Source organism: Melanotaenia boesemani, chromosome 11 (assembly GCF_017639745.1).
Source record: "Melanotaenia boesemani isolate fMelBoe1 chromosome 11, fMelBoe1.pri, whole genome shotgun sequence".
Classification (NCBI taxonomy): domain Eukaryota; kingdom Metazoa; phylum Chordata; class Actinopteri; order Atheriniformes; family Melanotaeniidae; genus Melanotaenia; species Melanotaenia boesemani.
In genome coordinates this window covers 10,322,927-10,335,028 of record NC_055692.1, presented here as the reverse complement: position 1 = coordinate 10,335,028, position 12,102 = coordinate 10,322,927, and positions in this window count along the sequence as shown.

The window sequence follows — 12,102 nt, the reverse complement described above, 5'->3', positions numbered from 1 at the left end:
GAAGCAAATTTATAAAGTTTAACACAAATATTTCTCAGAGTTGTGGTTTTACCTCTTGAGGTTTCGTAAGTGAAAACAGCATCCATACATGATTCTTCATTGAGCATTTAGTATATCAGCCAACCAGCATCTGTGGCTTCAAACAACAAACTACATTTGAGTTACATTCTGTTTCCTTGGCATGATTGATATAAAAAAGAATGAAACACATCAGGAACTAATTATCAAATCATCATTTCCCGCCTTACGAGTGCATACACCACTCCTACTGGAGCAGCATTTGTACTCTTGTTGCCATGGTGTTGTTGGCGCAGGCTGCAAACTGAGACACGTTGGTTCCTATAGCATTCCTGGTAATTGAGATCAGATGCTTCTCTGAGTGGAACCTGGACTGGGAGTAACCTGGAAGCATTTATTTTATGGAGAAGATGTTTAGTTAAGCCATGCTCCCACTCTAAATGAGCCTCGGTCCAGCTCTGGTGATGAATACGATTGGTGAAAGCACTGAAGGCTGGTTCCTGACTTCTTCCTTCCCTTGGTTCAGGTTACAGATTAGTAGACTTCCTGTTCAGTTGTAGAGCTAGCCAATCCTTCTGACAGAGCAGCGATAGGCGCACAGACAAATACATCATGCGTTATCTCAGATGGGGTTTCTGACAGAGCCACACAGTGGTGCGTCGTTAAAGCATAATTTGTTAAACCAGTTAGAAGCAGCAGGTGATTGAGAAGGAAGACAAAACTCCTTTGGATTCAGCTGGTGGTCTATATGCACACAGAGGTCTTACCAAAGTAGTGTAACTTTACTCAAAGCTGCATGAGTGATGTTTTTCTGTAAACAGTGGAATTAAATTACTATCAGCAGTGAGAAATGTATGTCCCATTGTGACAAACCTGCAGGAACTGATTTTTTTTCTCTCTCTGCAGACGTCCTAAATGTTTAAATGTGGCTGCTGAAAAATACACTGAAGATACTGAAGCTTAGAGTAAAGGTTGTTCCAACTCTGAAAGGTATGATCTTCAGGTGGTAAATTTAGTCTGTTCTGTGTTGTCGTTAGGGTATATGAACATGTAACTCACCTGGCTGACAGGGCGAGTGACTCCAGCAAGAGCAGAGGAGGAGGACTGTGTGTTTACACAAATAACTAATGCAAAGACATTAAGATCATTGATACTTACTGCTCACCAGGCTTGGAGTATCTTACTGTTAAGCATTGCCTGTTCCATCTGTTCAGGGAAACATACAATTGCAATGATCACCACAGCCTTTATACCACCCCAAGCTAACGCTGCTATACCACTGAATTGTTTGCTAACTGCAAACAGACTGTTCATCCAAATGGGGTGTTTGTGATAGCCGGTCATTTAAACCAAACAAGAGTTAGAGATTGTGCTTCCGAAGTTTTAACAGTTTTGTTAATTGCCCCACAATATTTTACTTAATCAGGTTTTCAGTAACATCAAGCATGTTTACCCCATTTAGGAGCTTCGGATCACTTCTCTGTTTCCATATCCAACATACAGACCGCTCATTTCAGTGAAACCAACCACTAGAAAGACAAAGGTGTGGCCATCTGCATAGCTTCAGGACTGTTTCAGTCAGACTGACTTGTCCATATTCAAAGATGACAATATTAACATCTACAAATCCATTGTGCTGTTTTATATAAAAAGCTGTAAGGACACTGTCACTACCGCAAAGCAAATCTCTTATTTTCCTTAATAATAAGCCATGGCTGACCAAAGAAGTTTGAATCCTGCTCAAAACCTGAAATACACCTTTCAGGTCTGGTGATGTACAACAAAACAGTGTGGTCAGGTCTGAACTTAGCAGGGGTATCAGAAACACCAAGATGACCTACAAGAGAAGGACTGTGGGCCATTTCAGGAACTTGGACCCACGTTGTGCTGAGCAAGGGATGCAACACATCACAAATAGCAATTATAATCTCTCTACCCTCAACAGCACAACACTGGCTGAGGAACTCAACTGCTCCTTTGACAGTTGAACTACTGTAGTTGAGAGAAGAACCACTACAGTCTCAGCACCAGCCCCTGCTACAGACATTGGACACTCACTAGACAGACTGTTGAGATATAACATTGCTTCCTGCAGACGAAGGATAGTCTGTTTCAACTTGACCAAAAGCTGATTTGATGCATACTATGGGACACAATTACAGCTTCCAAATGCAAATATCATGCTTACAATCAATTCCAGACATTTTACCTTCTTAACTAAAACAACAAATAACAAAGGAACAGCCTATGTCATGTATATGAGTCCAATTACATCTCAGCCCATGCAAAATAATATTCCTAAACACTTCCTGCAGTTTAGATTTGAATACCTGCCAATTAAAGCTGTAAATCTGCACTTTCAATCAGTATTCTGCATGCAATTGTAACCTCTACATGTTTTGGCATAAAATCCAAATAAAACTGCTTAAATGGCTTGTGAGATCTTTGCTACCCCAGTATTGTACTGGGTATATACACACACATATATATATTTATATATATATATATAAAGAAACAATGTGACATAAAGTGTAAATGAGATTGACAAATGAAATTAATTCAGTTCTAATTAAAGAAATCATTTTTTAATTTCCTTTATTTCCCAGTTCTTAACAAGACTTGACCCAGAGAACATGCCAGCATTTCTGGACCATGTTTACATATAGCATCTCCTTCACCTGATAGAACTTCAGCCTGCATTTGTGAATGACCGCATGTGCTGCGTTCACAGACAATGGTTTATTAAAGTGTTCCTGGGCAGTGCACATATACTTTTAAGGGATGGGGGTTTGCCAAAACATAATGTGAATGTTGCTCCATACAAAGCTAACAGCAACATGTGTTTGGGGTTTGTAGTTTTCTCCCCTTTCTCTTGTGCCTTCTTCTGTTTTCCCCTTTGTTTTTGTCTGTCTTCTTTTCCAGTGAGCCTGGCAGCTGGCAGTGGCCTGATTACAGATGTTTTCCACCTGTGGTTCATCTACCCCATTCTCGTAAGTCCTGTCCTGCTCTCTTCTTACTGCCAGTTTGTCTGCAAACCATCCAGTTTGTCACAATTTTTGTCTTCTGCTTTAGTTTTATTTGCTGTTCTTTATTTCCTTTATGTCTCCAGAATTTTAGTCCCTGCTTTTCAATGTTATCTGTCATGATTTTTCATTTGGAAACCTCCTGAATGGTTTTGCCTGCTTCCAAATAATTCTGATTTAGTCTTTTCATTAAGGAACTAGACAAATTTCAAGCCTCACCATCTCCCTGGAAGAGACTTACTCTACCACTCTAATTTAAACTCATTCTGTCATCTTCTGTTTGACGGTCCAGCCTGGTCAACCACAACAGTAAAAAACAGTTTTTCTCAATTCTACTCCAAACGTACCACCGTCCTGGATGTTTTAGATTTTTCTGCACTTTAATAAACCTGGCTGAAATTAATGGCTCATTATGAGGCTTGCAAAGAACTTAAGGAGGAGGTCAGTTTATCTTAATAAGGTCTGTTGTAGTAGGACAACATCTAAAAGAGGGACCCTCAATTCAGCTTCTCGAGGGCTGGGATCTTACAGGTTTTAGAGGTTTTCCTGCAGCAACGCACCTGATGCAGGTATGTTGATATCAAGCTCTGTGCAAGTCTGCTAATTTGAATCTGGTGTGTTCCAGCAGGGAAACGTCTAAAACCTGCAGGACACAGGTTCCTGAGGATCAGGCTGGAGGATCTCTAATCTAAAATATGTTTGGCAGTGGTATTTGAGGATTGGAATTGAAAGAGACACTAGTATAAACATTGCCATCTCAAAATTGTGAGCTTTTAGGCCTGGGATCGCCAACTCCAGACCTCTTTGGACAGCATCTTTCAGTTTTTAGATGTTTCCCTGCTGCAACACACCTGGCTCAAATTAATGGGTCATTAAGAGGCTTGTGCAGAACTTGGCTACTAGCTGTTGGAAAATCATTTTATTTGAATCAGGTGTGTTGCAGCAGGGAAACATCTAAAACTACAGGACACTGGCACAAGAGGTCCAGAGTTAATGATTCCTGCTTTAGACACTGCTACAATTTACACTGTGGACAAACATATATAGTGCACCAGATAAAGAGCAGAAAGTGAATATCTGACTTTTTGCCAACTGAACAACATCACTACTGCTTGTAAGGGTTTTCTGTAACAGTTCAAATAAAACATTGGTATGCATGTTGTGTTTTTTGCTTGTTGTGCTGCAGCAGTAGATGTAAGATAAATACAGCTTTGTTGTAAAATTGCTTCCAATGTTCAGGGTTTATTTAGTCATGCTGCTCAGAATTTTACACAACTTGCTGCAAATAATTTGATATCTGTTGGAGGGAGATTTGGAATTATTCAGTTGTCAAAGAATTGGCTTAGCTCACTATGGAAAAACAGAACCCTTTCATTGTAGTGTAGCTGTACACAAACTAAGTCTTAAATGTTCATATATTTGAGCATGTACAGGTCAAGAAACTCCATCTGTGTGAAAGGGCCACTTGCCAATCTATTATTTGAAGCATCTCACTCTGCATTCTGCTTTTACTACACACTCTTACTCAACATAGTGAGTGTGCACTCTTGTCAAAACAAGCACTAAGGTTATAGATTCTTTCCATGGCTCTTACCTAAAACTCCCTTCTGTTTCCTGTCCTTCTACACTTCCCCTGGTTGATCAGAGTGCAAGCGTGCCGGCACCAGTCACCTTTACTTGACACAACTCACGGTTGTCCAACACCCAGAGCTGTGAGGATCAACAGGGCTGCAGGATATTGCTGCCGGCATCAAACTAAACACACGATGCGTCCTGCACAAGTAATCTCCACGCTGAGGGTATTTGATGTGACAGTTTAAACACTTGCACTTGAAGCTGGCCTGTCAGGGGTGGTGGTGTTGGATGAGGCTGGGTGGGCCATGGTGGAGTGCGCGCGTGCTGACCCTGAGGGTTTTGCATGATTAGGAACCTCCTTCATCTCTAATTGCTTCAGGTCACTGCAGGTTATTGCAAGTGGTCGGAAGGAAGTAATTTTCCTTCTGGAACTGGTTACCTGATTGGGTAAGTAGCTGATCTCTGACTCTGACCTGAGTCCTCGAACAGATCTGGAAATGAAGAACAGAGTTCGATCTTGATCAGGGGCAGGTTCATGTGTAAATTAAATGATTTCTGTTGATGAAACTGAACCTTCAAACCATAATTGTTATATTTTTACACTAATAGCTGAAAAACGTTGGCGCCTACATGAACTTGACTGAACTTCATTTTACCTTTTCTCTTTTCTCTCTGGTCTTAAAGGCTCATATTGTGTCGTGAATCTTACCAGTAAGCTAAAGATTCTCCTCCTCCTGTATCTATGTACTATATACAGTTTATGGACAGATATTAATCTTTTCTATCAGAGAAGACCAAAAAAACAAGTTGCTCAAAGGTGCATGCTTTTGGTAGAGAATGTGGTCAAACTAGTTTAAGATTCTCTTATTTCAGAGGGAGCCGTCTACATTTTAAACTCCCTTTCCATAATGCTGAGCATTTTAAAATATCTTTAAGGATTCCTACTAAATGTTTTCTGTTGTTGTTGTTGTTTGTTTGTTTAGTTTTGTTTCTCATTTTTGGTCACTGATGGCCACTGATGTAAGTAAAATCTCCATTATAACAGATCATATAAAACCACTTGAACATCTTCCAGGCTGTTTTGTAAAGGCAGCGTTAACAACATGTAATGGGAACTGTGACCCATTCATGATTAGGTGTGCACTGAAAGCTTCGACGTATAGATACTGTGTACTCATTAATCATAGTGCTTCTTTTAAAAGTTATGTAAGTATTTAGTTCATCCATCCATCCATCCATCCATCCATTTCTTTATTGCTTGTTCCAATTCAGGGTCACAGGGGAGCTGGAGCTGATAACATTAGTTACTAGACAAAAGGCAGTGTACACCCTGGACAGGTACCAGTCTATCACAGGGCTAACACAGAGAGACAAACAACCACCCATTATTTATACTCACACTCGCTCCTCAGAAGAATTTATAGTGATCAGTTAACCTGAATGTCTTTAGAGTTATAAGTATTTAAAAACAATAATATAAAAAATAAATAAATACAATAAAATAGGGGAAAATAACTATAAAAAGATTATTAAAATAAAGTACAATTAAATAATAATAATAATAATAATAATAATAATAATAATAATAATAATGATAATAATTTATTACAAAAATAAAAACAAAAATTAAAACAAAAATAAGAATGAAAAATCATATATAAAATTAAATAAACAAAATAAATCAATCAAATAAAATTACATTTTAAAAGATACCAGAAATGGTTTGTTGCATATGTGTGACAATAGACATCAAGGGGTTAATCATCTGCATCCCACACAGTCTGCTCAGTGGTTCCTAACCATTTTATTCTTCTGTGAACTATCCACTTATATTCACTTATATTGGAGTGAAAACACACACACACACCAAAATAATAATCTCAGATACTTGATTATAAAAAAAAAAGGTAAACTTATGGCCACCTTAAGTTTGCAGCTTCCTATGTTACATGAATATATCTCTTGCCTGCCCCCTACTTAGTGAGTTGGTGATGTTCATGAAAAATATATATATAGATAAATAGAAAGGGCATGTAAGAAATGACACAGTAAAAGCATTTGTACGGCATGTATATGATATTCTAATTAGCAACTGTTTCATTTTAATAGCCACTGTTGACCCCCAAACCACATCCAAAGTACTGTATATATGTATGTCCTCTAATTGTATCTTCTGCATAACATTATAGGTGTTTTTAAAGAAAACTCCTAGTAAAAATGTACTCTTTGTACAATGTTTTGTTAACTCCTAACCCTAAACATTTCCTGATGTAGAAAAGAAATATATATGCAAATATGAAGGGAAGTGGAAAAGAGAAAGGACTTGGAAAAAATACAAAAAAGCAGTGAAACTAGGAACTACTCTAAAGAAAGTCCACAGATTAATGCCATTCAAGCCCTTCTTACCCTTTTACAAGTGTGTTTGTGAAAGTCAACAATGTCTATTGTCATTTATATATTTAAATTTTTAGTTAGGCACTGCTTAATGCATGAAAAGCACAAAAATGGCGGACCTCCATGTCATGTTTGTGCTGCTGCATCTTTTTATTTATTCCGTCTGTTGAAACACAACCTGATTCTGGTCTAACATTTATGACGTCAGCAAAGACGGTTGGCACACAACGCTTCTGTTGTTGTGTTGGGTTTCTGGTCTTATGAGGATGTGGTGCACACTTGGGTGTGTCGCTCCACAGTTTCAGTGCCCACTAGAGGCCTGGCCTGCACACTACATTGTTTCTGGTCCTATTTGCATTTTCTCTGCATGGAGATAGATTTCATACCACTGTTGTGTAAATGCATATTTTTTTTTTCAAATATGCAAATGAAAAAGTTTTTTATTTTGCATGGAAATGTCATGTAAACAGGGCCTAAGAAACAATGGTGGAGCTAGATTTCTATACATATTGTGGCCAAAGGGTGGGCAAGACTTTTTCAGATGAGCTGTACAGTAAGACAGGAAATGGTTATGTTCTTTTCTTTAACACACACACACACACACACTCACATACATCAGTGATAACTGTGGTCTAAAATCAACCCCTAGCCTTGCTAGCCTCCTGTTTAAATTAAACGGATCATGTGGCTCTAGCTTAGTTAGTGCTAAATAACCGGATACTGAGAGACTCTTTGAGCATCTTTATAGTTTATTTCAGCTCTAATATGTTAATCTTGATTGACTGATTTGATGTGTAGTCCCTTAATAAACTCACTGAAATCTAAATATGACATGGTTTCCCCACATTATCTTAAAACCAGTCTATAGCTACCATCAAACTAGATTAGCTCTGCTACTTAGCTTCATGCTAACATTTTGTCCCTGTGCAAGTCTTATTTGTGTAAGTCATACTTGCACAGGAACAAAATCTCTTCTAAAAATATGCAACAAAATTTTAATTAATTAATTAATTAAATTAAAGGATCATTAATTAGGAAACTGTGTTAATATTTACATTAAACTAGCATTGTGACACTGGAGATCCATGTCTGGGAAGAGTGTTCTGTCCGGCTTAAGTACCTGTCTTGTCCAATCAGATTTTAGGGGTTGCCAGTGTCAGTCTGGCCACTCCTCTAGCTCCACTCCTAAAAAGAAATTAGTCGGACAACAGTAATGTGGCTTTTGACTCTTTGTGGGTAAACTACAATCTTTCAAGGTCTCAACCAATGTTGAAATCTAATATTTACAATCATGTTTATTTTATTTCATTTTTTAAAATTTATTGTAGTCAGTCCTGACCATAATAAGCCACTCTGGTATTTATCCACAGAAGAAGCTTATATTCCCTGTAGCTGCTTAAGAGAAAAAGAAGAACTCAAAGAGACTGGACAGTAAAGCTACAGTCACCAGGACTAAATAATTACATTGCTCTACTCATGCCATATGTTCAGCATTAATCAGAATCAATTTTGATGATATGCCAGCGTTCTACTGGCAGCTTTCTCTAACTGGCCAAAAAAATCATTGCAGGGTTAATCTAAAAGATGTACACTACAGGTCATAAATTTGGGAACGCTTTCCCATTAAACCCCAAATAGTTTCCCAAAACCCATGACCAGTGGTGTAGTACTTGTCATTTCAGTACTGGTTCTGGATAATCTTTAGACATTGTAACTCTAGTTTATGTCTCCTAAAATCCATTTAAGAAACCAATACATTTAAAATGCCCCCTGGCCTCTGAAGGGGTTTATGCTTTCACCTGATAGCAGAAAAACTAGGCTCCCCAGTTTTCCCCCCTGTGGAGGAATTGATCAGCTGCTTCCTGTCTGTAAATAAAGAGGTATACTGTAATGCACTTGATAAATATCAAGCAGAATATGGCAATCAGCTGAAAGCAATTTGCATGTCTGTGCTCAAGCCAGCGGCTTGTGATTTTCTCTCCTGTCATCTATCATAGACCACTCGCTTGGGCCAAAATACACAATGTTCCCAAATTGCTGTCATATGGAGAGCCAGCCTTGAAAAAAAGCCCTTCATTTTTCCTTGTCTGTACTTCAAATAAACTTGTATTTGTTAAATAACTCAAGAGTGTTCTTTTTTTTTCTTTTCCAGTGCAACTTGTCAGAGAGGGATGGTGTAATGTGCCATTTCCTTTGTTTGTTGAAAGCTTGGCTGCAGGACTGTAATCTAGATAGGTTTGATCTCAGTTGATGCAGCCTGTTGAATGTTGGACGCTGCTCGATGTTGAGTCTTTGGACATGAAGCTGATCTCCAACAAGATCCCATAGCCAGACATTTATTGGCTGAAGCACAGTCTTAGTTCCCTTTGTGTTATTCATGTTTCCTCATATCCTCAGAATTGCTCCTGAAAATTGGTCTTGCAGACATTCCAGAGAAAACAAACATCTGCTGGATAGGATCCATCACACTGGATTATTAATCAGATTAGCTATTAATTATAAAACCTGATCAAACCAGCAGGTTTGTGTCATTTAATTGATTTCTTACATTACTTCACAGCCTCTTAAATTTTAAGTGCACCTTGTTGGAAATCAGTTGTAAAGCAAATCCCATCCAGGTCTTTATCTCAAACATCTAACAGTATTCACACAGACTGCTGTGGCAGAAGTTCTACAGAAACAAGATAAGGCCTTAGTGTAGCGTTTAGGCCTCACTCCACCCTTCTCCAAACAAGCCAGCATGCCAAGCAGACTATCATTCATCCCTGTTCTATAGCCTTGTGCTGACTAACACGTAGTGACTGAAAAAAGGGGCCATGAATCATACTCTTTGCTTTCTGACTGCACCTCACCCAGAAGAATTACAAAAACGCCAAGAGTTGGTCAAAAAACATGCAACAATTTCTATAGAAGAAAGACGTTGTTCATGCTTTGTTGTGTAAATACATTATCAGAAATGTTTAAACTGGTTCATTCAGTAAGAAAAGCTATATTAAACCAAAAACAATGTAAAATGTGATAAATGAAGCTCGTGAGTGGATCAGTTTAGTCTTTAAGGCTTAAAAAACAAAATTAACAAATGAAAAAAACAAATTTCAGATGGAAACAACAAAACAGATTAAATTTTATGAGTGTTCCCTTTGTTTTTCTAATAGAGATTTAGTGATGTAAGAAACTATGTAATCAGGTATGTCATACAAAGAAAGGGCTCACACCATCCCATCACTTCACACCACCATTTTTTGATTCATTGTCATCTGTGATTTCTTTAGACAACAACTGATCTTTATGAGACCACAAAGTGTTTTCCTGAAGTTTTACATTAACAAGATAGTGTGCTTTTGTGACTTTTCCCTGGTTCCATTTTGATTTAATGGGATCCATCTAAACTAGCAGTGTGAAAAGATTTCGTATTAAGTCCATACAAAGTATTTAAAAAAGAATATTCAGAATCATGGTTAGACATCATCCTAAAAACTTTGTTTCAAACAATAGAAATTACCCTATTTTTAAAAAGTATATAAAAAGTGTTGCTACACCTGTGGGGGTGGGAATATATCAAACTATCACTTTTGATATATATTTTTGACATATACAAGTCTGGTATTGTTTTAAGTTCATCAAGATTTCAAGGCTAAATAAATTGCTCCTCATCATTATTTCTTGATTAAAGTGCTGCAAAGTTCTGATGGTGCACAATGTGGCATGTTTATAATTGGGCTTAAAATGCCTAAAAACAATAAACAGGCAAAACCATTTTATTTTGGTGAAATTATTAAAGATATTAATAACTCTCAACCAGCCGGGGTAGGCTCCAGATTCCCACCACCCAATCCTGCATTGGATGAAGCAGCAAGGATGGATGGATGGATAGATAATTATCAATGTGAATTCAGACATTAAGGGGTTAATATTTTTAAATATTTAATTAGAATTTTATACTCTATTCAATAATACTTTGCAAAAATGAGAAAAACTGAAGTAGATGAAACAGTCTCATTCTGAGGGACTAATTATAACTAAAAGACTAGAAAATGCTATAAAAATAAATCATACTCCACTGAAAGCAGGACAGGATGCCTGCAGTAGCAATCCAGAATAATCTTTATGTCATTTTCTTGCAAAATTTTGAGCAATTTTCAGTTTTCAGACTTTAACTCATATCCCTGGTGACTTAAGGCCAATGTGGTTACACAAACATTGTTATTTAGTTATGAAAAAGAGACCCCACCTCAGTGCCGGGTGCTTCCCAATGTTCTGGGCTGTGAATAAGAAATTGCCTTCCTGTGAACTTGCACCTCCATGTCCTACATTGTTAACATACCAGCCATCAAACTGTCCACTGGGGCCCATTGGATGATAATTTCTGATAGCTTTAGCATATGCTACGTTTTGTTTTTATTGTGGCAGTGTGCTGGTTGCTTATTGTTTACATGGGAGCAGCAACATGACATCCACAGAGCTGCATAGGGTGCAACAGGTGACCCAGTTGCAGATATTACCATTGTTGAGATAGCTGCTGTGCATTTCTTGTTCAAGAAGGAAATTATGTAAGGGTGGTGCAAAGGACAAACAATGAGGCAGATGTTCCCACACTTCTGGCATATTGTACACTTTTGCAGATAACCCTTTATGAATGGGTTACCTATCAGGTCTGAACATCAGCTAACAAAATATGATCCACTTCAAGTCCACTTATATGCTAAAAAATAAATTTGCTGCTTGTCATTTTGAGCTTAAAAATGGTCCCTGAAACATCATTGTCTGTAAATGGCCCTGTGAAGGTAATCCTCCTCTGCACCTGTCAGAAACTGATCAAACGAGGCCTAAACTGGTCCATGCACACCATCGCTAAAGAGCAGTTACGATGGAAGTGAAATAGTCATGTTCTTTTCCGTAGGTCCTCTCGTCTCATGACTTGTCCACTTCCCACTCCTGGTAATTGCAGTTAATGCTCAGAGCTGTTGAAGTGGATTACACTGAGGATACAAGAGACAATTTAACTGTGAAGCTACAGGTGCTTTTAGATAATCAATAACAGCACAAGTTTCATTGATTTTATGGAAACCTTTACTTTAAGTCATTTTCTTTC